The sequence below is a fragment of the Paralichthys olivaceus genome, chromosome 2 (assembly GCF_024713975.1).
Source record: "Paralichthys olivaceus isolate ysfri-2021 chromosome 2, ASM2471397v2, whole genome shotgun sequence".
NCBI classification, from domain to species: Eukaryota; Metazoa; Chordata; class Actinopteri; order Pleuronectiformes; family Paralichthyidae; genus Paralichthys; species Paralichthys olivaceus.
Genome location: NC_091094.1, coordinates 7,799,448 through 7,825,092, shown reverse-complemented (window position 1 = coordinate 7,825,092; position 25,645 = coordinate 7,799,448). Strand labels below are relative to the sequence as shown.

At 39.1% G+C, this 25,645-nt stretch overlaps 1 long non-coding RNA gene across 2 annotated transcripts; it reads right to left on the bottom strand.

The window, feature by feature from the left end:
* Window positions 1-18,944: 18,944 nt before the first annotated feature.
* LOC109635442 (uncharacterized) lies at window positions 18,945-24,865 on the bottom strand. Of its 2 annotated transcripts, XR_002203129.2 has the most exons (4): window positions 24,590-24,865; window positions 22,968-23,092; window positions 22,767-22,854; window positions 21,121-22,634 (listed from the first exon to the last, which is right to left on the bottom strand). It is a non-coding gene; the product is annotated as an uncharacterized lncRNA (long non-coding RNA). The 2 variants fall into 2 exon arrangements; XR_002203130.2 differs by lacking the exons at window positions 21,121-22,634; window positions 22,767-22,854 and adding an exon at window positions 18,945-21,076.
* Between the last annotated feature and the right edge of the window lie 780 nt (window positions 24,866-25,645).

Genomic DNA, 25,645 nt, shown 5'->3' with positions numbered 1-25,645 from the left:
ATTAAAATTCTCCTCATAGTCAGCCCTATACCACTGCTAATATTCAGGAAACATATATCTTTAAAGGTTGTAAAAATGTTGTTGTCCTCTTTCATTTTACGAGAAATTTCTCTGAGAGCTGCTTACCCTTCATTTCATTGTAAAGATGATCACAGCCCTAATGAAAGAAAGTGGACTTGGATCATTTTAGCCCCTAAGATGATTTTGGGAAACAGGCCCAGGACTCTGGGTATCTCCTGAAATATCATAATAAAAGCATCAATTAAGTGTAGTTGTGTACATGTCAGTTTTTTAAAAAGAGCATTTATATGGAAAGGTGGATAAACAGCATATTTTGATTGAGCAGTTGCAGTGGCTGTGTCGCCGAAACCAAACCACACACAACCCTGTGCAGAAATCATAGTATTTACAAAACTTCTGTTATTCAGTTAGTCCTTAAACTATTTGGATCCAATGAGGTAACTGCTCTGTGTTTGGCAGTGTTGCTCTCTTAGTTATACCAACATTTTGGTTTAGACTGAAATATGTAATTTAAAATAAAGTTTTTACAGACTTCCATGGTCCCCAGAGGATGAATCCTGCAGACATTGGTAAACCATTTGCTTTCCTCTCTAAGGGTAAAAAAGTGATTACCTGGAAATGTTCAATGTGCCAAGAGGTTAAATTCTCAATTCCTCCTTTAGCACGTCCATGAGTTCTTTATTCAAATATTTCTGAAACGTTCTGATGGATTTCCATGAAATGTGTGATTAAAAATACAGTCAAGGATGAATCATTATAAGTTATATCCCCTAACCTACATTACCATCTCTGTGATATCCTCCATATCAGTTAATTGTTTTGTTTATGTCAAACCTGCAAAACTAATGACATCAGATCATCTTTGGTGGTTCTTTGTGTGTAGTGCTACTGAGCAAATGTTTGCAGGCTAATTCATATGAGAGCAGAGTGAGAACGCAGAGGTGCACAGATACTGACATGCAGCTTAACGTTATTAGTTCCACTTGTGTTTTAAAAGTCAAAATGTTCAAAGAGAAAATGACCTCTTCGAGCTTGTCTTTGTGAAACAAGGCCTCAGTCTTTTATTTATTTATAGTCATTTTATTTCTTCCTCTCTTTTAATTAATGTAAATTTGTGCATTCAGTGTTCAGCCTTCCGATGAATGTCACGGTTGATGGAAAGGAGGAAAAGTGGGCTTAGAGGACAGAGTATTTCTTTTTAAAATCAACTGGCCTGGCTTGTTCACATTGTGTTCATGCTGTTGGCTTTCACATTCATGTTTTGTCACATAAATGCAATGCACTGTTACACAGAGCAAGTGGGCAGAGCTGCTTAATTAGTGAATGTGAAATGAAGATCACATACTTCAGTTAGCAGATTGCCCTCCGCTGAGCACTTAGGAATGATTCTGAAAAAGTTCTGGAGATAGTTTACTCCATTATTATCAAAATGTCGAATGAAAATACAGCAGCTGTAGTGCAACACTCAGCGTAATGACTCAATGCTGATGCTCTAATTGTAAAAGCAATATCTTAAAAGCTGCAGAAGTCTCTTATTAATAATCAATACACATCACCTCCATCAAATGTCTCATCTGGCATGAGTTAGAGCATTTGCAGTGTGGGATCAGGAGATACAGTATGAATGGAGCTATGGGCAAAAGGAAATGTGTGAGGAACAAGCTGGTGGCAGTGGCTTCTTTAACTATTAATAGTAAAATAACCATGCTTCATTTTGCAGATGCATTTTGGTATTTCAAGTATTTGCTTTAACGCTGGTTACTTATCTGTCTTTGGAGATGCATGGAACATAATCGGGTCACACATGATGGTGTGGAGTGTCCAAATAACCCCTCCTATGAATTAACCGTCGCTTATAGTTGGTAAGAGAACAATATCATGCAGTGAACATGTGTCTCTGGATCTCAGAAGGCAAAAACGTTGCTTACAAGAGCCTTGTTGAACTAATGTTTTTCATTCCGTCCTCTTCCTCCTCTCCTGATATAACAGTGCAGGTGTGGGTGCGAGTGAACTGTCCTCTACAGCTCTATATTCCTCTACAACTGTGTATCTCTCCATTTTCCCCAGAGATTAATGCTTGTACTTTTGAGTGCTACACTAAAAAACCATGAAAGGTAACCACAGCGGTAGCAAACCAAATCTGAAAGTACCTGAGTTAGTTTGATGATTTTTATAGGGATTGGCAGTAGCCTGCCAATCTTTCACATTCCAGAAAGTTTTTTATAGATACCAGCATTAGAAGAAGTGCTGCTTTCCTTTCAGTCTGTTTTTTTTCGTCAAAGATAAGATCTTTTATATTTCATGCATGGATTTAAAGAGGCTACTTCGAGCATTTGGTATTATATCTAACTACAGTGCATGTTCCAAACCTGCCTGTTTGTAATGGTCTGTTTGTTTGGTCTTAGGTGACCTGCAGTCATTGAGCTGCAACATGTAAATAACTGCTGCTGAACAAATCTCAATGTCTGTTCTCTTTCTGTCTGTATACATTTCATATTCAGACAGAACAGAGATTTCTGGAATTAGTAGATAGATGAATTGGCAAAAAAAAATAGTCATGTTTTTTATAAAAAATTGCTTTGAGAATGCCAAAATGTTTTTTTCACAATCCAATAGCTCATTTGTGCCTTTTTAGAGTTTTGCACATGATAGTGAATTTGTTTATACACCAACATATGTTTTGCTTTTTCAACTTTCAAAGACACAGCAAATGTTTTTTGCAGTGCAGAAAAAAATCTGTCCATGTGAATCCTTAAAGAGGAGGATTTAGTAGTAAACTGCTTTTTCAAGTAAATCGCCTGATTCTGAGAACTCAGCAAGCAACATGACATGAAATACAGGAAAAAGAGGTAGAAAAATATCTCTCTCCAGTTGACAGAGAGTTAGCAGAGTAGTATGGATAGCCGTGTCAATACAAGTGGCTCCTTGTTTTATGGCCATAACAGCTCACCATCCATCCTTGGTTTACAGGTTATTGATTACAGCACACTCAGCATCAGTGAATTCTATTTGCACCCTTGGCCATGATGTCGAGTTAAAGCATAACTGCCCTTTAAATCCTTTCTCTTGGCTCAAGTATCCTAATAGGTCTTTACAGAAGCAAATCCTCAAACCATTCGAGTTTCTTATCAAATCCTCTTCATTCTACCTTTATATTAGAAGACATGCTATATACCCAGAGGACAGAACTACTGCACAGACGAGTTAGAAGTGACGAGGTGTTGATTAAATAACATGCACGTTGCTTAGCAGGCCTAACCAAATACAGAAAGTGGTACTACTTCATACAAGTGACTGCAGAAAAGTTTCATTACAAAAACATGGTATTTCAAAGCGATGTCCTGAAATGCTCTACTGTTGTGGCCAAAGTCGGTAAATAACTCAAGTTATTTTAAGTTACATTATTTAAATGTACATGAGGACATACGAGTTGCCCTTGCTTGAGCTGGATTAGGACTAAAACGAGTTGCTGCCCAACCATTCCCTCCCCTCAGTTTCTATATCATACAGGTTTCCAAATGGGAAATCCAATTTTCAGTTTAGAAATATGAAGCATGTAAGTAGAGTCCATCCATCCATTACAATTATAAGTAAAATAATAAAGTGTCCATCTTCAAATCAGAAAAAAGTAGGACCTCGCTCTGTATGGTGTCAGTTGATGTGTTATGAATAATTAAATTAATTTTATAGCAAAATGTTGCAACACGCTTTACAGATAAACACATGAAACAACACAACAATGAAATACAACAAAATCTATACATAAAAAGGGCATATTGAAGGTAAAAACAATGACAAATTGAAAGCCATAAATAAAATACCATGAAGTATAAAAACAATTGGTGGATAACAAATAAACTAAATAAAAAGAAGGCAGATGATTTTAAAAGGATTTATTACGAGATACAGATGTAGCAGCTATAGTCGTGCATATAGCCCTGATTCCAAAGGTCCAATTAATCAACTGAAACTAAGTTATACACAGTGAATGTGGGGCCTTCAGGGACCTCTGGGCTCTGGGGCCCTGATGCAACTGTGCACTTTACCCAAAGAATCCATCCTGGTACCAATTCAAAACACTTTCATAGGAAGGTTGAAAAGGGTTCTCTATTGTCTTTAGGTTGTCCTTAGTGTTTTCAATCATTTCTCAAGGATTATCCATAAAATCAGTTGTCTACATGTTCCAGGGTGAATTCAGTATTTAAAGACTCCTGCACACTGTGAAATTATTTTGTGTTTAAAAAGATAAAAGGAAATAGAGTTGATTAAAACTTTGCTGCCTTACCATCTGTGGGACAAAGTACACAAACCAGCTGTTCTGCAAATTATCATAATAGATGGTCACTGAGTGTTTTTATTTCTGGGATGCAGTAGTTTGTACAGAAGTTCAAGTAAGCAAAGGTACTGTTACTCAAGCAGAAGTAAAAGTACTCGAGTAAAAATGTACTCAGATAATAGCATAAAGTAAGTGTTTTAAAATATACTACTGTGTTTACATTTTCAAAAGAGGGAATATATGTTGATAATATCAATGAATAATAATAAGGCCAGTTGTGTTGAAATCCTTTTTACATCCCAAAAGACTGAAAGATTAAAGCACCCACAGGCCTGTGCACTGTTTTGGAGAGACTGTATGCTTCATAGTATTCCGGATTTGTTTCTTACTATGCAGTCGATCTATGAACTTCATATTTTGTTAAATTACATAGCTATCAAGTGCAGTGAAGTTATAATTACAGCAAAAAAAATATTGTTTCTGCTTTTCCAGAGGGAACGAATTAAACCAAGGTCAGGGTCACACCACAGAGTGTAATTTCTCTCTCTTTGCCTCTGTTGGTGTGTGAACAAACAAACACACACAGACACACAAACCCATAAATAATCACTGCATCACTTTCAAAGGTAAAGAAATGCTCTCTCATTCTCTGCATTCCTATTCCTCTCATTCCCTTCTCCTCTGTCCCTGTCGCTAACAGAACATCTTGTTATGAAGATCAGTTGCTGGCACTGTAGCACAGTTGCAGATTCAGCAACAGCACACAGCCGTTCACCAATAAATCATAACACACACACACACACATACACACACACACACACATCACAGCGTCAGCTGAAACCTTCACCTGATGAAAAATACACTACTGGAGATGGCAGAATGTTATATATCCTGCACTATATGTGCATACATGCATACCATTAACATCTGCCAGTCTGCCATCCTTATAAACCAAACAACCTGCATTGGAGGCGAACAGATTTCTTCTACATCTGCACGCATCATCGTAATGCCATGCAGTGCCGGGCAGCCAGATGGCAGCGAGCGTCAGTAGAATCGAACAGTTCAGGTTTTGAACTGTAGTTCCTTCCTGTCTCGCTCAGAATGGTAACAGAGAGACTCATGGGAGATTACGCAGGCAGTAGGGCCAGGCGGGCTTTTCATGAGGTGAGGAGCAGACCACCTGTGCCAGTGGGGTGAACGACAGCAGCGGAAGAGTGTGTGTGTGTGTGTGTGTGTGTGTAGCGTGTGTGTGTGTGTGTGTGTGTGTATGTTTATTCATTATGTAAGAGAAAGAATAAGGTGATGAATGAGGATGATGATCTTGCAGTATGCAGGAATACAGCCAGCAAAATAGGAAATTATATTTTCGTCTTATTTATGCGGAGGACAGCAACAAAGTATTGGAGAATTTAAATTAATTTTTACACTTTGCATATGCAGCTCGTTTTTGAGCATATATCTCTACATTACAAAGTTCTGAGGAAATTCCTCGGACAATAAACTATTTGATGACAAATCAAAGCGCCTCATGGTTCAGAGATCACAGTGTTTTATAATGTTGTCAAGTGTGCAGGAGGTGCGCCTCCCCTCATTTCTCAAGTATCCATGGAGGTAAAAAAGTGATTTGGCTCTTATGCTTCATTAAACTGCATCTATCCTCCCAAATGTGCTTCCATAAACCCAGAAGGGGGTAACGCAGACAGAGACTAAGACCAATGTGTTTCTGTGGCAGTTCAGCTTATCTCAAAGATAAGATGGAGACCCTTCAGGGAGATGAGAACAGACGCTGAAAGATGGAGTGAGAGAGATGGAAAGAAGACAGTGAGTTCAACAGAAAGTGATGTGACAGATTTTGGAAGGGAAAGAGGGAGAGAGAGACAAGGAGGCGAAGACACAAAAAATAAGAGGGAGGGAAAGACAGAGGATAAACAAGATTTTAGATTCTATTGGCTCAGTCCCTACGTCTCCGTTCCTTCATTTGCTGGATATAAACAGGCAGATTAGGACTGAAGTCTGCAAATGTAAATCAGCGGTTGGGGAGATCAAACAGTTCTAGTTCATTTTGCCCTTCGGTCCACACACTTTCTCCCTATCAGAATAGAAACTGTTCCAGTTTTCCTTCAGTGAGCCCTTGGAGAATAAGAAGTCGAGTTCTCCTGAGCGAGGAAGCTCACGGGGCATCTGCTTAACTTTCTCCCACTCATCCACAGCTAAACCGTGACCTTGGATATCACAATGAGAATACGTAGAATGAAATATGTTATACTTGTCAACACTGAATTTGTTAACCTTTACAAAAACACATTTTCATCACTGTATACAGGGTGAGGTATGAAACTGAATGTCTATGAAGAGCTGTGACTTCCGTGCAAAATACATTACATTTTCCTCTAGTCTACAAGTGCAACCATTATTTCATTAGCTCTTAAAACAAAAAAACAAGAAAATGAAAAGAGACATATAACCAAGGTCGCTAATAGACTGACTGTGGTGCAGAAGGGGACCAAGAGGTTATTTTTTATTTGATTTAACATTATTTTTATATATCATTGCAGTACTTTTATATCTTTTATAACCCCTGCAGTTCACCAGTACCTTATTATCATCACTATTAGAAATTGTCAACATTATTTTTGACCATTATTCTTACCTTATTTGTGTACGAAAGCTGAAATACATATGTAAGTGTTGTGACAATGCAACTGAAAGCACATAAAGTGACCACACAAAGATTTTCTTCATACCAGTTTGGACAAATATGCACAGTAAGCTGTAACACAAGACTTGTTTGTATTTTGATTTTAGATGGACGGGTCCTAAGAGTTTCTAGTTTGTATTAATTTCAGTCTCGAGTAAAACCAACCTGTTAAATAAGAATATTTCTAGATCAGTGTATGTTAGGCTATGATAACAAATGATGCTCTTAACTGAGCGTTTGTTTTTTTAAACTACTATTTTTCTTAGATAATCTGTATGATACAGCCTATTATTGTTTAGCCACCAAGCCAAGTTATATACAAATGTTCATCTAGTCAAGTTATCTTTGAATTAGTAAAAAAGTTTGACAATTAATTTATTCTTTGTTAAGGTTTTCCTTATTAGTGAGTTTTAAATTGCTTATATGACTCAATGTTTTTAACTACAGAGAAATCAGCTGTTTGATCAGTTTCCATCAGTCACTCACCATCAGGATGCCTACTGGGCGCCTTCCATTGAAGGTTTTCCAGACACATCCAACTGGGTGAAGACCGCAGGGTAGACCCTGAACTCACTGGAGGGATTAAATATCCCATCTGGCCAGCAGACGGCCTCAGGATGCTACAGGAGGAGCTGGAAAGTGTGTCTGGGGAGAGGGATGTCTGGAACATGCTGCTTAGCCTCCTGCCAACATGGCCTGACCTCAGATAAGCACAAGAAGATGAATGAATGCATGGATGGATCAGTCACTCATCAAGCACACAAGAGTTCGTCCAAAAAGGATAATTACAGTTTATCTCTCAGTTTGAGATCAATCCACATCTCAACTCATTCAACTTTCACTTTCATTTTGATAGATTGTCTAAATTCTTTTTATACATTATTTAAGCTTTAATGACTCACTTGGGCACAAAGTACTCAGGCGGTTTGGAGTGTGTCTTTACATTTACTCGTATTTGGTCAAAAACCACAGTATTGGACACGTTGAAATTTCTATCTGATGATGGCACTGAATGACAATCAATCTAATAGTTGTCCAGATATTTCGGGCTATTTCTATGGACCGGCCAACCAACTCGCCAACCAATTGACAGAAACGCCGAAAGGCTTGCAGAGAGCCTGCATGCCTTGAGGCAACACCGCTAGCATTACTAAAAAAACCTCTCATGGATTCTATTTATCAAGAATATTAGTTATTTGTTTGAAAATGGGCTTGTGGACCAAAATAATTCTTTAGATCATCATTTGACATGTTAGAAGTGATGCTGGAGGCTTCAACTGTGTCAGTGCAGAAGGATTTAAAAGAATGCCGATATTAGGATTTTCAAGATTCCTACAGTTAAGTCCAGTGTAACATCTACACAAGCTCAGTAGATAAAGCTCAGTATCACAGTCCGATTGGGACCATTCATGTTAACTACAGCATCAATTAAACATCCGATACTGTCTCATATCTCATTCACATATTTATGCTGTTGGTTTGACAGAGACCTGAAGCTGTTCATTTCAGCAGATTCTGTTAAAGGCTCAATGCCCCGACTGGATAAAAGGTCAATGATTTAGTGTGGAAGGTGTGGATCAACCAGTTCTGGGAGCTGTGGAATTTTCTAACTTTTATACCGTCAGTGTCCAAGTGTCATAACAGCTTGAAATGGAAAAAAAGGCAACAGATGGTTTATGATTTGACAAACTGTAAATATAAAGTCTAAAGTAAATACATGGATGTCACTATTCTACACAATCACAGCCTGGATGTGTGAATATATTAAAAAAATCATCCCCCTGATCTTAAAAAAGTTGTATTAATGTATATGGATTTAAACCTGATAATTAATGTGAACTTTTGTAATTTTATCTAAAAGTTACAATGGGTGAGTCTAAACACACAAGCAACACAGGCAAGCCACTGTTTGTCTGTTTGTCCTTTTTAGAAATTTCACAATTACCACACATGAAATGATTATTCCATTTAAATTATTGTTGTCTATATTTAGTAAATACTACACATTGCATTACTACTACACATGTGTCACATGAATATTTTGGTGCAATCGTGACCAAATGATCACACTTGTGATTAAAGGTAAAGTTAGGCTAGTTCAGTTAGCCCAAAATTGTGGGACATTTTTGCCCCCCCCCCCCCCAAACCAAAAAGCCAAATAAACATCCATTAGCCAGCACAAAAAATAAAGGTCTGAACCAAACCAATTAGGAGAATCGTTACACCCATACTCCCTAGTGCAACCATCTGTGGCCCATCACCCCTAGAACCTGCAGCCATTACATTTTTAGGAGATTTAATTCAGAAACACAGTAAAGGGAACAGACACTGGAGGGAAAAAAGATGCAAATCACGTTGGTGATCTCTCTGAGGTTGCAGTTGTTGTATATATAAAGAGGACCTGAAAGGCTCAGATGCACTAGGGGTGTCTGACAACGCAATTAGTCAGAAAACATGACATCCCGGTTGCCTCCAGTGAGTTACACTTTTAGTGAATTACAGGGCTGCTCCAGCAGGCACCCTAAGACCTGTGAGGCTATACTGCCAGTGTAATGAATAAAAGATGTTTCACTGATGATTAACTCAGAGTGCCAGCAATTTAACCAGACAGTCACATTTGTTTTCTATGAGAATCAGCTGAATTCTTGCTGAGGATACTGGGGTTATTTGAAAACTTAGTACAGTATATTTGTGTATAGTATGATAAAAATGTAAATATGTACGTTTATTTCATATCACAGTATGCTTTGTATATATATATATTTGCAGCTACACTTCTTTTGTGCTTTCATGTACTACAAATTAGGGACTACATCCTTCGAAGGCTGCATGTGAAAACTGATTACGTCACAGTGGATTGACTAGACTGTCCAATTTCAAAGGCTTCAAATGCGACTTGCAAAGGCATCCTTTCATCCCTGAGAAACAAAAGCTCCAACGAGTGACAATCCTTTTTCCAAAGAGGTGATGGCGCTGCCAAGCCATGAGATGTCCAATGTTTGAGTATTGGGTTTCAGCTCAACTGAACAGCAAACCATAAACGTTTTAGAAAAAATCAAGGGGCATTAAACTTTCCCACTATGTCCAACTTGAGCTTACCCTGATCGCAGAAATCATCTTTACAGCAGACTGTGTCATTTTGGTCCGGCCTTCATAGTCTGTTCTCGCCTCCTTCGTGCGTCAGGTAGCTACTTTTAAAAGCTAAGCCCCTCATTGCAGAGGATTGGAAACTGTAGGTGTGAACATTGTTCCCGGTTACAGGCGAGTGAGTTGTCGGATCTATAGCCTCAGGTCATAGTGCTAAGCTATTATAAATTATCCATATGGTTATAGATCTGACATCTTAGATAATAAGCACATGAATCGCACAATCAAGACTTACAACTCAAAAAGAAACTCAAATAGGATCCTGAGCAAGACAGGATGCAGAAAATGATGCTAACATGGCAGACTATGTTGTTGTGTGGCCAACAATTTGGAAGAGCAGTGTGATACATCTGCTTTCTGTTTTCACACGCAAAGTACATCTGTTATCCATTCTCTGCCTATGACAGGTGTTTCATCAATACTTCCAGTAATCTGTCTGATAGGTCTCAAAAACGAAGGAGGAAAATATCCACCTTGACCTTTTTTTGTTTTGCCTGCACCTTTGATGAATGTGCAACCTTTTGAAAAAACCAAGGCCTTTTTGAGTCACACAAGCCTGGTCAAAAGAAACTCATTGCTTATTTATTGTATACTGTACACTGTACATTATTCATAGCACTCTATTATTGCAGGCATTTCCAGATATATGAGGTGCTTTTATATTGCACAGGCTGTGGCTGTGATTTCCAACATGAGCCCTCGTTGATCACACAATAGACTGTTTGTACACAGGTGACAGGGTAGTGCTGCACTGCGTGGACTATGAATGTCTATGTCATTTATATTATCGTTGACTGTTGATATGTTTTGTTTCATATAGAAGGATCTGCAGAATTATGATATATTGGAATTAAGTTAGAATGGCTTTCAGTTGAGCAGATACCTCTGCCCAACGTTACTCTTAAACCTAATCAAGTCGCACCAAATTGCAAAAACTCATAGATATCAATTCGCTGAACATGCCTGATTTTTTTTTCACAGGAGCCATGAAAATCCATTAAGATCCATGAATTGTTGGCTGGAAAAATCCATATAATTTCATCTATTCTACAGTGGACTTCTCTTTCTGGTGGATCTGTGAAAGCCACATTAACCCAAATGTCTTTCTGAAGATTCACTGCACGCACACACAAAAAATGCCTTATGAGAATTCCCACCTCACCCCACCCCTTTAGACATTTAAATAATAAATGATCCCTCCTTCCTGAACCACTCCCGTGGGACAAGGGCTGATGTATGGGAGCCCAGAGGGGAAATACAGGATGTATTAGCTTGGCTCAAGTCTGCGCAAATGGGAAGTGAGTGATGGTGGAGAATGTTGACATCCTTTGACATCTTAGACAGAGACAAAACAGGGCATTGACATTTCAGCCATTGTCAAATGCAGAGTCGATTCGAGCTGAAACAAAAGTGTCTACAGGAGTGGGACAGAAGAGAATACTTAACATGAGATTATTTCTTGCTAAACTTTGAGAGAGAAGTGAAATGTTTTTGTAATCAGTCATCAGCAGTCCTTGGTATTGAATTCCTGTTACACTGCGCCTGCTTTGCATAGTGCAGGCCAATTAATCCAACTTGGCTGCTTCTCCTTTGAGTGCTAATGCGATTAATGGGATTGTGGCTAAAGCTAGTTGGATGTTGGTGACCATAGGCTTGCCTGGATGAACACAGAAAAACATGTTTTCTTCAAATACAAAAGAAGTAACATGACTTTGAAGACCATGTAATAAAATAAGGCCTTATGCTCTGTAAACCTGTAAAAACCTTTTGAACAATACACTGTTACAGCAGAGAAGACAAACTTCAGTCAGTTTATCAATTCAATTGCTTGATAGCTGAAACCAAATAACTTCATTAAAATTATGAAAAATGTCTTGATAGCTGTAAAGAGAGGCCCCATCAGCTCATTCTTAGATACGTATACAAACCTCATTTTAAAACATCTAACATAGTACAGCCATAAAGTAATTCAACTTTTGGAATAAACTAATGGAGCTGGGCCATATCCTGATTCTGTGTGGTCAGTTGAGCTACAAAACACAGGCCTCAGTAAACTCCATCCCACAGAGGCCACTGCCCTCAGAACTGCAAAGCAGCTCAAAGTGTTTCACAAATCCAGAGACAAAAGGCAAGCAAGAGTGAGCAATTTAGTGCTAACTGCTTTGTGAAGGGCCTTGCAGCCCACACAGTGCCATTCAGGGGACTAAAACACAGGCCAGGATTACGCTTATCAACCATCAATTGTTTGGTCACACAGACAAAGGCTTATTGCTCTGGGACAACTTTAATGGCCAGTGGCTGAACGCACGGAGCGCCTCTTATAACTGAAAAAGATGAGTGGAGGGTAAGAAAGGAAGGGGGGGCACAGCAGCACAATCACTACTTTCGATAATGATGAGGCCAAATGAAGGGATGGGCAGTTATGGTTTGTTGAGTGGTTTTATCTCTTTAGAACATAATGAAAAGAAAGCGGCACATGAACCAGTGTGAGAGGCTGAACAATGACAGTCCCTCATCGTCCACTGGTCCATGAGAGTTTCTGAAGCTAATAATAGCTGAATAGTTGAAAAGTCTGCTGAAGGTCTGGTATACAATTCTAAGTACCTAGTGTCATAGAATTTCAATCTAAAAAACATTGACTAAAAACAGAAGGAGCTGTTCCACTTGGTTTAGCATAGGACCATTTAACAAGGTTCAAACTACTATGACCTTGGAAAACAGGTGCGACCACACTGCCAGGCTGTCACCTACAGAGGCTAAATGCCAAAATATGCGGAGCAGATTTGACCACATTAACAAACAATCCAAATCCTTTTCTCCTTTGACAAGTTTGTGTTTTGTTTATTTTTCACCTTCTGTTCGAGATTTTAGGTATTATGATTCCCACTAGATCTGGTCCCATGTTAGCAATTTTAGCCAACCTTCCAATCTGTGTTATTCCATGCAGGTCTGTGAAAGTCAAATCTTGAGAGTCAAAGTAAGAAATCATTGGTCAGAGAATCAGTCTTCAAAAGCACAAAACAGAAAAAATAATTACCGAAATTATCTATGGCACATCTCATAATTATGTTTCAACTATACTTGCTTGTCGTGTGTAATAAGATATTAGTACTGACGTTTTGTGTACACTCACTCTTGGTTTGACTGTTCTACATTGTGAGTAATATTCTTATTTACTTTCTATACAATTGGATGAGTAGATTGACACCCTTCTAATTACATCTATTAAATATGGCGCAACCTCAAGTATCTTCATAGTTTAGCTTAGCATAAAGTGGAAACAACACTGACCAATGAAACAAAAAAATCCACCAGTGCCTCTAAACCTTATCTTGTTTTAGGCCATACAACAACAACAATTCACTTTGCTTGCTTGGAAATTGATTGCAACTTGTGACCAGGTTAAAGCTAATGCAAAGCAGCGTAGCAACCCCATCAAGATGTAAATGCTTAAACCTTTGGTCAATAGTGACATGCTACACTTCGTTAGCCCAGATAGATTGGCCACAATTTAAACCATATGTATGAGACTGCAGTCAGATTGTCTGTCCAGTCCTTGATTGTATATATGGGTTAAAGGGTTTTTCAGATTCTTTGTTGTTACGATTGTCATGTAATATCCATGACAGACTGTCAGGAAAGATCTTTCAATATTAAACCCTAAAAATCATATCCCTTTACATGTGCTTGTCAGCTGTAGCTTCCATTGTTTTGAGACAACCTGCCACAAACTACCTACAGTTAAAGTTACAATATAATTTGTTAGGATAGGATCATATCACTTTCCTATGACTTTGCCTTGACCCTTTGGGAAAGGCATAGGACAGGGGGCTTCAGGCAAATCTAACACCGCTATGAGATACTAGACAATGAGTTTGAAAAAGATCGGATGACTCTATTTTCATAGTTTTGGAAAGTAACCCTCTCAGTTCCCATAGGCCACACAGAGATTTGGTGTAAACCAGAACATCCTTTAAAGAAGTTAAGACACTGGTCATGTAAAACATCGCCATCTGTCATGCTTATGCCAGCGCAGCTCTTTTTAAAATACCTCCCAGCTATCATGTGTCTTCTACCTCTTTTAGGCTCCTACTTTTAAAGAGGGAAAGGAAACCGTATTTCTGCTTCAACAGATTCTCTTCTATCACATTCCAAATGACACCATTTCATCTGTTCTTCTCTGACTACAGTACTTTAGCTCATTTCATGTAATACTTTTATCTTGGCGTCAACATTCCACAGAGCTCACCTACGTATTTACAGAACCATTATTCAACTCACCCAAATCTATCAGATATAGTCTGTTTCCACATAAATCCATTCAGAAATGACACTACACGTAAATCCTGTTCTTCCTTTTATTTCCTCCCTGTTATTCTTATTTCTATAATCCTGAGCTCTCTATCTACTTTTCCCCTTCTCCCAAAGCCCCTTTCTTGCTCTATTTTTCCCACACTCCCTCACCTCCTCTTCTTGTCCTTCTCATCCTGCCCTCAGACCTACAACTGCTCAAGGACAATATGTAAACAAGAATAAGTGATTTGGCATCACCCGCTGTAAAATACTTCCTCCCTTTCTCCTCCTCCCCTCTCTCTTTAATGCAGCATGTCTAATTAAAAGGCATACAAGACATTACATTATGACTCAGAGACATCAAGCTTATCCGCTCGCAGATCTACAGTAAAAGGGTCAATAATATGATGCAGAAAAATTAAACCCACCATTAGCTGCTTCGCACCATCTGCATTATTGCAGTGAGTGCACATGCAAAGCGAAGTCGTAAATTTCTGCCTGGTTTTTCTTAGGAGGGCATGCATTGCTGAGTTTGCGCCTGTCGTAGTAAAGCATAATTATTGCCAAGGAGGTGTGTCACTGTTAATCTATTTCGCTGACAAGATGACAGACTAACTAACGACATGGGGACGTTGTATAATCACAAGATAACTGTTGGTACAATGAGACGTGTGTTTGTGTTTTTGTTCGACACGTCTGACTTCTGAAATGACACGCAACCGACCGAAGCCTTCTCTGCCACCTTGAAAACCAGGCCATTACACTGCCTATTGATATTCCATGAGAGTTCACATTCTTATGCTTCTCCTCTCTTGCATCTCAGCTCTTCGCACTGATGTGACAATCTTTACTCGCACAACAAAAACACAACACAACGTAGCACAACACAACACCATGGTTCCTCAAATATGCAGTCGCAGGGGAAGGAGGTCGATCAGCTATTCGCCATTTGTGTTTGTTCTCAATGTTTCAGGCTTTCCCGTGGAGTGTGTGGCGGCTGACTACTAAAGAGAGCGCAGGGCTGTGATGTGGAGAAGACACGCAGGTCTCAATCACCTCCCCAGAGACGCCAGGTGCCTCCGCGAACAAGGAGAGAAAAGGAGACTTGGACTTTATTCATTGATACCGCCCACCGAGGTAAAGAGTTTCAAATGGGTGGAATTACAGGATCAATAGTGTGATTAGCAGAGACCTTGTAGCTATAGCATGCTGTTGGCAATCCATTGCATCAAGCTAAACCCAGGGGAGAGGGGGGCTGTGGCTCTATAAGCAAGATGGAGGAGGGGGAGGTCTAACCAGAGACAGATGCACTAAGCCTTTAAAATAGAAAACAGATATTTTTTGGTAAAGGATAAATGTCACATGTTTTCTATGTGCTATCACTCATGGTTGCGCCCGAGATGTGAAGTGTGAGAAGAAAGAAAGAAAGGGAAACAGAAATTGTAAAATAAAAATAGAAAATAACAGACAGATGGCAGAAATTGTGAGCTATTTAAATATTGAACATGCGTTTGTTCTCTGGGGTCTGAACGTCACTTGTGTTCTACTTTTCTGTTCTTAAAAGCCCAAAAAATTGACTCTTCAAATAAAATGAAGCTTACAAACATGTAGCTCTTATGGAATTACACACATCAAGAGGCTGTAGAACGTCTCCGCTGGTGTAACCCTCACCTACTGAGCACAACTGCACCGTTGCACAACCTGAAGTGACACACACAAGAACACACACACACACATCCCTGCATGTACTTTGATTTGATGTAAAACCACTAGTGCATAAGATGTCCACCTGGTCCTATGTTTGAGTTATTGTTTAGTATCCATCTGTTTACATGTATTAATGCTGTCTATGTTCTCTGTATGAATGAATGAATATATTTATTATTATTAATAACGGATAATACATGAACAAAACAGGGGCCTTTTAACTTCATTATGCATCACAGTGGGCAAAATAAACGTATTTAAGATTTAATTATTGACACAAAATTATGAAATAATAATATCAAGTACTATGATATTAATATTTCATTTTTTAAATGTCACAATTATTTTCAATGCTGGTCAATAGAGTGCAACATCCCTATCGTCCGTGTTGTGCTTCCAAATTTAAAAGGGAAACATTTACATATTAAATATTATATATTACATTTTTGGTTGTGTCCTCTATTTTTGCAGAGCCAGTGTGTCGTTAGTTCTCTTGCTATGCAGATGAAGAATTTAGCAGTAATGTCACTATTCAATCACAGCCAGACACCATCTACACAATGCTCATTTTAAACAATAGCTTAGATTTAAAGTCCTCTTCTCACTTAAATAATTTAAGGCAGATCTAACCACCAGGGTGATCAATATAAAAATGTTACCTATAGATTTTTGGCAGGACATTCAGAATTGTAAGTCGACAGTGTACTATGAGTAGGATGAACATGCTGTAATGCAGCCCCTGTGCCTGGAATATGCCATTAGTCCACATATAATGGATGTTATTATGTGCATTCATATTGTAGCCAGCACAGGTGTATATTCACTGTATGTTCCCAACCTCAGTGCTGTAGTTCCTGTCATTACCAGCAATTTGAACATTGAACTGATCCGCACATTTTCAACCTGCTTCTCCAACAACAAACTACATTAGACATCTCTCAGTCTTTATTTAAATGAAGTAGCTGTTTGATTAGTGTTTCATACTGATCCTAATTTTAAAGTACCGGCCGAAATGAGCCACTGGCAGTTCCAGCATATATCAAATTCCAAAAATGAAAAAAGGATTGGCACATATCTTTTTTTGAACCAAGCACAGAATTAATTTGCCTTGTAACCTCCAGTAATAGACTGCAAAGCGAGTGGTCCAGGTGGTTTTTTTGTGTTTTGGCTGCTGCGCCATGCCTAACTGTGACTGCCAAGCCAAAATCCCTAACAAACACTTCACGAAAACAAGTTTGTGACATTACATTAAAAAAAAATCACCTTTGCGTACAAACACAAAGTGGTTTCCCCTTTCAGCAAATTTGAGCCACTGTGAGCCAGCACATATTTCGGGAGGTGACACAGGGATGCTAAGCTCCACTTAAAGTGGTGCACCATTAGCCACTCTATCCCCTGCCCTCGGCGGACCAACAGTTTGCCTCAGTTCAGTCCAGTCTTTATGCATTTTGTGCTGCTGGCGCCAGCGTACTCACTGAATTTCATTACAGCATGCTATTACATGAGCGAGCTGATGGGCTGGCCTCAGGATAAGAGGGCCAATCAATACAGTCAGTATCTGCCCTCTCTAATCTCTGTCGCCTGTGTTGCCCTGCTATCTGTAATAAATCTTAAGGATTAGGAGGGCCCTCCTTAAGACACTTGCCGAGAACTGGCCGTCAGTGGGACCCATGGGGCCCAGTCATGCTGATCCGGCGTGAGTCACACAGGGAGTGCAGGCCGGGTGGTGAGAGCAACACGTTCACAGAAACAGAGCAGATGCAGCGGAATGGCTACATGCAAAGATGGGGGTGGGAAAAGTAGAAACAGAGGTATATCACAGGGGAGCAAGGTGAGGGGGGCGACAGAGCAGTTGTGACACTGAGAGATTGATAGAGACAGGCAAAGAGAGAAAAGGACAGTGGAGTAGGAAAGACGGTAAATGGAGAGAGCAAGGCGAAGAAGGTAACGGAGCAACGGATGAAAAAAAAAGGAGGAAAGTGAGAGAGATAAGCAGAGAGGAGGATAAGCACCAGGCCAGGAAAGGCGAGAGTCCATGTAATTTCTCTAATCCTCCTGGCATTTATACTTTCACTAGACAGATAATGAAAATGAAAAATAAAATGGAAAACTTCCCCTCTCTCCGACTGGGCACGGGATTTTTTTTTTTTAATCTGTTGCACTCAACTTTTTTTTATTTTTCTCAATGCCTCAGTGGGTGTGTGTGCTGAGTCGACAGAAACGTCTATGTGTTATTACTTAATGTCATGGTACATGTGAGTCACTAAGGCTTTGATGTTAAACAGTGAAAAAAGGAGCACACCAAAGAGGATGACTGATTAATTGACTGATAGAGGATAGATAGATGAAATGTATAAAAGTAGGAGTAACTAAAATATGTACAACATGAAAATATGTGCAATGTTATAGATATGTTATGTTTATAGAAGTAAAGACTAGGTCATAATAATAATAATATAAAGTATCACAATGTAGAACAAAAGTAGCAGAACAAGTTACAAGTAAAAGTCCTGCATTCAAAACTTTATTTAAGTAAAAGATAAGAAAATACATCCTCACTGAATTATAATTATACATTTATTAAAGTGTCCTTTAATATTGTGGTCTTCAACCACTAAGCAAAATTCAAAGTTCATCTTATCGTAACCAATGATAATCCATATTTTTTATAAATCTAGAACATAATTATCAACAAATTGAGGAAAAAGTGCAATATCTAGTTGAAGTAGAAAGATTGTAATGGATTATTACTCTATAGGTATTTTGAGGTATTTGTATAAGAATCTCTACCACAAAAAGACAGATGTGACTTGTTTTATTCAACAACAAATACTTTTTTTGTATGTGTAGTGTGTGTACAGATTCACGCACACACACAGACACACCAGAGTCAGGAATAATTGTGAGCAAGCTGAGGGCAAGAGCCATGTCCAATTGTTTATAATGTGCATGGCATGAGAGAGCGGCTCCGATACACTTGTAAATCAGGAACGACAGCAGTGAGCCAATTAGAGATACGTCGCTGTTTGTAGTTGACAAACTACGTTGGCACTGCTCATGCCCGTCAGGATGAGAGGCCGCACGTCAGAGGCCAGTGGCCCCAACTCATTTCAAGTCATTCACAGAACCTCATTTCCTATAAAGTGAAAGCGTTGTGTAAATCTTAACATTGGAAATTGTGTTGACGCTTTAAAGTCATGAATAATAATAATCTGAGCTTCTGTTTTGGTTTTGTTTCCTTTCGATGGACAAACCTTCCCATGCTGTGTACAAATATGTTGATATATATGTTGTATATATGTATGTTTTATATTTAAATATTGTTGCAAGGATTTAAAAGCAGTTATGTGGGGCACCATGAAAATTGCAGTGCTCTTTTGGTGATACACAAAGAACTTCACTCTCATTTAGAGCGCTTTCTCAAAAAAACACTTTTTTTAAGCACATCACAATTAACCTCAAGTACAACCGGGTCAGAACAAAGTCATTTCAGTCGTTTTCAGTCATTTCTACAACTCTGATGATGTCACTGCCCCTAATTCTTCCCTCAAAACTCACTCTGTGATTGGTTAAGCCAGGAGCCAGATTAATGTTTTCACACAGCCCGAGGCAACCATATGTAATTGCAAAAAAGGAAATGTAAAAGCTGAATACTAATCGCTGCAGCAGCCCCTTTATTGTGTTCCTTCCAAGGATGTGTATGATCAAGAAGACATGGTGAATAACTGACATTCTCTTGGTTCGCTGAGGCCTTGAATTGTGTTTGTTGTTCAAGTCCTTGAAAGTCCTCTAAAACTTCCGACTCACTGCTGCAAGTTTGTTTCGCCTGTGTTCATTTTCAAGGCCATTGAATTGATTTTCCACTCGGTATTATTTACATGAACTATATGTAATACAGCAAATAGATATAGGAGAAATGCACTGTTAAAAAAATGTTTGTTTTTTTTAATCATCTGTCACAGTTTGCTGCAGTTTTTCAGGCTATTTCTTTTGAATTTCCACTGAGCCAGAGCAGGTCAGTGTTTGCATGCGTATCCCTGCAGGCCTGCAGCATCTGTCAGGACTATTTCACTTCCTGGACCCTGATACAGGCAACACTTAGTTCCACTGTGTCGTGTTTTGATTCCCAGTAATACAATACCATGCTGTGTTCACATTCTACATTGTGGGGCTGCTGGGCTTTTGAATTTTTATTTCTTTTTTTGTTTGACTGCGTAACGCAAAAACTGATTTTCACGAACAGTTTGAAGAGGGATGGAACAAAAAAAACAGCTGCTTGGTTGGATTGAAGGGGACTGCTGGGGCCTTGGCAGGTGTAAAGCTCTAAATTAGTGTCATCGTAGTTTAGACATGTCTTCTTTGGTTTTGTATAAATATATATATATATAAAAAAAGTATAGTTTGTCATATTCAGAGCCATGTGGAGAATCAAATGCATAAGTGGTTAATTAACTACAAGATATTAATCTAGCATTTGAAGTAACATTTTTTTAGGAAATATGAAGAATTAAATTTTCTTTTTTCGCATTCATACCATCAATTATGAGTTTAACTCTAGGAATACAGAAATTAAATTAAAACAAATTAAAAAGGAAGAAAAACATTAATTAACATGTTCTTTTTTTCTTGCATGGGAACTTATGAATGAGTACATCCATTCATATTTCCCTCACCTGCTTATCTTTCTGTGGAATGAATGTCACCTCAGCATAATCCGACGCTGTTGCAGTGGTGATCAGGTGAGTGCCTGGTCTCTGTCCGCAAGGGTGCAGTTCTGTCACCAAAAGGACTGACGGAGGGCTTTTCAATGGCTTTTCTCCCGGATCGCGTTTTGCTGTCGCGGCACAATGTAACTATCTGTGGCTTTACAGCTGTCCAAATCCATTTTGCTGCCCACACACTGCTCAGAGTGCAGAACATTTCTGCTCAATCTATCCAGGGGACAGAAAGGAAAACAATCATAGAAAGATCAAATATAGATCTATGGTTGAAGTCCCATATTAGAACCATGGATGTGAAGTAATTTACTCCTTCAGGTCTCTAAATACTGGCCTCCATGATGCAGTTATAGGTATGAAAGTAAAGGGAGTGGCACCACTTGAGACTTTGCTTCTGTGTGAATGTGTTCAAACTCTAACAAACATTTATCATTGTACAAATCTTTGACTCCACTTATTTCCTCCCCTGTTATAGGCTTACAGAAATAATTTTATTTCCCCATGCATCCGTTCTGACTTCTAAAGCTTATCTGAGGTGCTGAAATGTTACTCATACATGTCCTTAGTCTCAAATGGTAAAATGTTCTGTGCAGATTTATCATCCTCTTTTCAAAATAAGGGACGTGCCTTGCTATTTGAAATAAAAGAGAAAGAGCGAGGGACAGAGACAAATAATAAAAACAAGGACAAATGTTTAAACTACTCAGAGTGCAAAGTTATGAAACGTATTAAAGGTCAAGGGAAACAAGTGAGTTTTACGACACCTAAAAATGTAAAGTGATCCGCTTCTCTTTGCCTTTGCAGAAAACTGTTCCACAGTCGGAGACCTACATCTGCTAAAGACCAGAGAAATTACATCAAAGTTTCTCATGGGGAAGTCGAGTATGTTTTTCCAAACCCCAGCACCTGGCAGGATGCCTGATGAACATGGTTCCCTGTGTATTCAACACCTTCATTTTGTTAAGGATTTTCAGCATGCTTTGCTTTTTAAATCATCGGCACCCCACTGCATTAACATCAGTCTGTTTAACGAGGTGTCTGGTGCTCGTGGGATGAGGAGGAGATCTAGCTGCAGGGACTGAATGCTCAGGGGGTGAGAATGATGCCTCTGCTACTTTGGAATATCAACAAACGTGGCATTAACTTTTGCACTTCAATTCTGCTCAGAAATATCTTGTTTAATTAGGGTAAAGAAACCTGTAATGTGGCCCTATCCAAAGCTTAGCCTTTGTCGTAAGCCGGCTGAGTGAGGATGACAGAACAGTACAAACATCTCAATGAGCTCGGCGAAGCATAAAAGTGTGAACAAGACTCTGGTGTGTCCTCCCTGCTGAAAGGAGCATTCATGCAGGCTAAGGCTTACAGAATAGTGACAGTGGTAACCATTCCTCCTGGATCTCCTGTCTCTCTAAGTGGTTACACTTAACATAAACGCCACGGAATGCCCCCAACATGATGTGGAAATAAAGTCAGAGTTTTAAAACGTGGTTTATATGCCTGGCAGGGTCAGAAGCCTGAAAGCACCTATATGATTCTCATTTCCTCTTGTTAGAATGCTCAACATGTGGAGTGGAATCTATCCAGCTGTTTTTTTTTTAAAAGCCATGATTTGCATTAGATGCTCTTCACTGTTTCATTGACACTATACATTGGGGAGGCTGGTGGCTGAAACTTAACAATGCCACCTCCAGGTGACTGTAGGCAGAGACCGAAGATGGATGAGGAAGAGGCGGACAAGGTTGTGACGTATGTGTGGCACTGACACAACATCCTACATGTAAACAAGAGATAACTACAGTCAGTTGTGATCTCATGCTGCTCGGTGGTGTCACAATGCCAACAAACTAGTTTACAATTCTGCTTTATTGTTTAGTTGATTCTGGTAAGGAAAGAAAATAATTACTTTTTAATTGGACTGTTTTCATCCATTGAGACTTGTATTCTCATCTGCAAGTATGTTCCTTTTTTATTCATTTTTATAATTATCATCCCTGCAGTAAGTATCAGAGATTACAAGTTAGAACATTCAGTAATTTTGTTAAAGGTTTTTATTCCAATAATGTTACTTTGATACTTTGTGGGTTACATTTGTTTGCCGTCTTACCAGGAGTTGGATGGGAGGGTTGATAATGAGTTTCATCTGGTCTGGGGTGGGTTACCATCAGCTTACCATTCAGGTGTGAGGGCTGGAGACGACAGGACACGGCTCTGCCAAACTTTCTGCCAGAGCTGAAAAGATTTGTTGAATAATTGATTTGAAAAGTAAGAAAAGATCTGAACATACTTTTTAAGACTCGTGGTTTTCAGTAATGATAAGAAATGAAAATGTTTAACTTGCTCAATACCATGAGATCTTGACAGCATCTTTTTTAATGACAAAAAGGTTTATCTGTTTTTTTGACCATGTATTTTACTTTATCCGTATAATTCCACCTCTCACTCATTCCCCTTCATTTAGAGTTACATCCTCATCATCTGTTGAAGTGACATCGCTTCTGTGTTTCGTTCATTCTGGCATAACGAGGAGTGTATTCTGTCGTTCAGAACAGGAGTGTTTGGTGTTGCACAGTGTTTACTGGTGCACAGCATACAGCCACACAGGTGTACACAGCACAGACAGTAGCCAAGCAGAGTGTGTGCTGCTCTGTGCTCCCACAGCCACTCAGCCTCTCAGGGCATTTTCCACTGTGCTGTGGCAGCTCTGGGAGGATCTGCATCTTTGCTTAATGTTTTCAGTCGATGGAGCAGAAACGTAGTTTGTTTTAGGCCTGACACGGCCTGTTGGGGCTTTGCTTGATGGTGAGATGCCCTGATACATATTGATAATCATACTCTGATGGTAATGGTAATAAACCACCTTTGTCACAGTACTCAGGCACATGAGAGTAGAATGGATTAGCCCAGGTATTATATTCCCTCACTGGGCCATATTTCACTGCTGCTCTGGGAAACACCAAGCCAAGCTCATTGCATATTCTGCAAAGCACATGGCATATGGTGTTATATTAGACATTTGGAGGTAAATCCAGAGTTATGAAGCAGTTGAAAACGCACTTGGAGGCCCAGTGCAGCAAAAAAAACCTAATGTCAGTCACCAATCTAGTTGCAGGTGTTCAGACGAGCAGAGCTCAATTAAACCAAATTGGCTTTTACACAGTTATTCAAATTAGTTTAGAATCAACACTCACACAGTAAATATGCTTACCTGGGCAGAATCCCCCTCTTCCCTCCAAATCCCACCCTGACAATTCCTCCCCCACACCAAGACACTGTCAAGATGGGAGGAGCTGAAATAAATATGAACATGAATTTACATTTAAATCAGCCTGGAAGCTGAACCAAAATGTGATCAGGGTCCGTGTTTTTCCCTCTGCCTTAATCAAAGTTTAGATGTGATGACACTCATCCCATGAGCTGCTGCCTGGCAAGTATCTCAAGAGAGGAGCAAGCTAAGACATTATTAATGCACTGCCCACACTGCAATTAAGCACCAATTAAAACCACAGGTTGTGTGTCTGACATATTCAGAACCTTTTAAAAGTCACCCTGGCATCAAACTCATTTTGAAGTGAGGTAAAAGAAAGTACATATCATTTCCTGTCTATTTAACAGAGGCTTAAAAGGGAAGCTTTGTTCATGAATTGGCATTTTAATTTTTTTTCAAAATGATTTCCTCTTTAATATGAAAAATTGTGGCTAAAATGTGCCACAACTACTTTTACTCACTTATTCTAGGTTCAACCGTTAAGTTGATAACCCCCGTCAGAGTGTGGTGAGCAGGTAGATCCAATTGCAGGAGACAGGTCCCAGGTGAAAAACAAAAATGTCGTTTAATTCAGACAAAGTTACTTGAGCAGAGTCCAAAAAATAAAGATATCAAAGTCCAAATAATCAATTCACAGAGAAACATCAGGTTCATACAACCGATATGGAACAAGACGAACTGACAAAGGGAATCACACAGATTACACACACAGGGAGGGATCATTGATCACAGGTGAAACACATGCAGGTGATCACAAGGGCTGGAAACATGACAAAGATGGGAAATTAAGCTGGAGACACACAGGGAGCATAATTTCAAAGTAAAACAGGAAACAGAGAACTCAGGGTAGAACAAACACACACAACACAAAAGATCGCAGTCAAAAGGGTCCAATAGAAATTCATTATGTACTCACCACTGGAGGATGGAGGGGTGAGTGAAGTGTTTGAGTCCACCAAACATTTTAGGAGTTTCAAGGATAAACAGTGTCCCTTTAAATTCAGTCAAGCTCCACCAAATTCCCCACACTCATAGATATCAGTCCGCTTAATGTGCCTTATTTTTTTTAATCGAGATCCATTAATCTTTCCCTCGGAAAAAAGGGTGAAAATATTGGAAAAGCAAAACAGGTTATAGAAAAATAAAAATAATTAATGGATCTGCCCCATTTATACGGATCTGCAGCAAAATGTAATGGGTTCTTCCAGTCCTCCAAGTTTCTGGGAAACCTGCTGAGTTGTTTTTGTGTAATCTTGCCTACAAACAAACAGCAAACCCAACCAACCAACCAACAAAGGGATTTGGCTGAGGTTATATATCCACATTTGCTGGAACAGATGTGGAACTCTCAACATCTGTATTTGAATGACAAACACAGATGTATAAAACAGATGTTGGCAAACAACCACTCGCATCACAAAATATTTCTACAGTGTTAGATATAAACCAGATTATCTACAAAATGTGAATTTGAGTGGATGTTACGTTAGCATTGATGAGTATTTTTTCCACTGTGA